Genomic DNA, 1933 nt, shown 5'->3' on the forward strand with positions numbered 1-1933 from the left:
TACAGAGAGGAGTGGTGTATCAGAGTGTGTTACAGAGAGGAGTGGTGTATCAGAGTGTGTTAGAGAGAGGAATGGTATTTCAGTTTTACAGCAGGATACATCAGTGTATTATAATGGAGTATTTCAGTGTCATAGTGACATATCAGACAGTTTTATAGTGAGGTATATGAAAGAGTGTTGCATTGAGGAATGAATATCAGAGATTATGGTATTTTGGACAATGTTGCAATGACAGTGGAATATCAAACAGTTTTACAGTGAAGTCCAGTATATCAGAGGAGCATTTATAACGAGGTACAGTTTTTCAGAGAAGATTATAGTGAGGAGTGGTTCATCAGAATATCACAGTGAGATACAATTGCATCAAAGGACCAGTGATACAGTGAGAGGTCACTCGATGAAGTACTGCCAATATACAGTCCACTTCGATCTTGTAACTCAAGCTGATGGGTTCTCAGCAACTGTTTATCCCAACATGAGGACTACTATTTGGACAGATAAAAACAAAAAGGAAAGTCAGATGAATGTCTCACGTTGTCATGATCACCATTCAGGAACTGGCGCCCAAAGCTTTAGTTCGGCCACAGTGACTGTGTTAAGCAGCCCTGGTAATCTGTTTGCTTTCTTTAACAGTTGCTTCATGGAGCTTTGAACCCAGTTACAATTTGTAAAATAATGTATATAATTACATTTAGGTATGTTGTACAGGATTAGGTTGTATTTTTACTCACAATACATTTTCTCCAAAAAACTTTTATGTTTCGAGTTATACTTTTGAACTGTCTCAACGTTTGGAGTTTGTATGCAGGGACGGGTTAAATATAATTACTGTTTTGCTTTTCTTTAAAAACAAATTATTTATGACGACGTACACTTGTAACTGAAGAAAAGCTGCTTGATTTTCATAAATGCACAGATTTTTAACATTGGTCAAAGGGTCTGTTTCCGTGCTGTACAGCTCTATGACTCTGTAATCTGCATGAGGTATTCATGTGCTTCAAACTGAATGTGGGCTGATGGGTGGAAGCATACAATGCTCACATGTTTGGACAATAGCCCACAATTAAACTCACCATCATGTTGCCCATAACCACGTACAGATTTAATATGCTCATTGATTTCTAGTGTATGAATGTTGAGTGGTAACAGGTTTGAGGGGGTTGAATGATCTACTCCTGTTTCTATGTACGACCATTCTATAGGATAAGATTTTTATATTGTGCAATTAAATTCCACAGTGTCAAACGATGTGGAAAAACAGACGAGACTGAAATTCCTGGTTCCCGTTTTACTGTTTGTTGCAAATTTGCTCTGTCTGAGGTAAACTCATTTGTTTCATTGGTGTTTAAAGGGAATTTACTTATCCACTGGACTGTAAGTCATAGATAGATCAAATTTCAAGATCACAGGGACGCTGCAGCTTCAAAAATTTCAAGTTAGTGATGTAGAGTTGTGTTAAAAAGAACACCATATTTAATCAGTTTATGTATACTTTAGATGTAATTTTTACTTTTTTTAATGTATATTTATACTCTTGCATTTAAATAAAATTCCAGGCCTACTAGAGTGTAACCTTTTCATGTGAGGCCTGTTCATTGTTTAATCATCTGAATGTGCCATCATAAGGTTGTTATTTTTATCATAACACCACCCCTCCCTACAAGTCACTTTAAACATTTTCTTAAGGATAGACTCTACTCTATAACTCTATCTTAATATCCAATTATTCTGATCACTCTTCAAAGCAAGTCCAAGAAGGATGTTGTGCTCCTTTTCGAAAAAAGATAAGGTAGGCTCCCACCATTTAAGATGATAGGGTGGCACGGTGGCTCAGTGGTTGGCACGGTGGCTCAGTGGTTAGCACAGCTGCCCCACAGCACCAGGGACCTGTATTTGATTCCAGCTTTGGGTGACTGTCTATGTGGATTTCCTG

This window comes from Rhincodon typus, chromosome 16 (genome assembly GCF_021869965.1).
Source record: "Rhincodon typus isolate 14 chromosome 16, sRhiTyp1.1, whole genome shotgun sequence".
Taxonomy (NCBI): Eukaryota; Metazoa; Chordata; class Chondrichthyes; order Orectolobiformes; family Rhincodontidae; genus Rhincodon; species Rhincodon typus.